Source organism: Terrapene carolina, unplaced genomic scaffold, assembly GCF_002925995.2.
Source record: "Terrapene carolina triunguis isolate 2854851 unplaced genomic scaffold, T_m_triunguis-2.0 Scaffold62, whole genome shotgun sequence".
Taxonomy (NCBI): Eukaryota; Metazoa; Chordata; order Testudines; family Emydidae; genus Terrapene; species Terrapene triunguis.
In genome coordinates this window covers 16,507,561-16,508,078 of record NW_020664413.1, presented here as the reverse complement: position 1 = coordinate 16,508,078, position 518 = coordinate 16,507,561, and the positions used below count along the sequence as shown (strand labels likewise).

Genomic DNA, 518 nt, shown 5'->3' with positions numbered 1-518 from the left:
GGGAGGAGGAGGGAGCGGGCAGGAGAGAGAGAGAGAAGGGGGCGGCCAGGGCTACAGCAGGGGCGCTGCCACGCAGCCCCTCACGCTGCGCCGCCTCCTGCCGCGAGGGCGCCGCTCCGGTCGGCGGGGAGGGAAGGAAGAGGACTGCCCTGCAGGGCGCTCTGGTTCTCCGCGCCGCTGCCCCCTACAGGGCGGCTGGAGCGGAACAAAAAAAAAAAAAAAGCGGCCGTGCCGCCCTAGGATTGGGCAGAATGCCGCCTCGAACAATCTGCCGCCCCAAGCACCAGCTTGCTCAGCTGGTGCCTGGAGCCGGACCTGTCTGTGAGAACTATTTTCGTAACTGAGCATGCAAATAAGTACTGTAGACTACAAGAAAAGGTATGATTGCTGCTGATGGGGAAATTTCCTTTTCCAATACAGTAGAACCTCAGAGCTACGAACAGACCAGTCAACTACACACCTCATTTGGAACCAGAAGTATGCAATCATGCAGCATCAGAGACCAAAAAAAAAAAAAA

At 57.3% G+C, this 518-nt stretch overlaps 1 protein-coding gene across 5 annotated transcripts in view; it reads right to left on the bottom strand.

Moving 5' to 3' along the window:
* Positions 1 to 518, bottom strand: part of CCNT2 (cyclin T2) — a 48,427-nt gene that overhangs the window by 29,344 nt on the left and 18,565 nt on the right. The gene's annotated exons all lie outside the window — the stretch shown is intronic.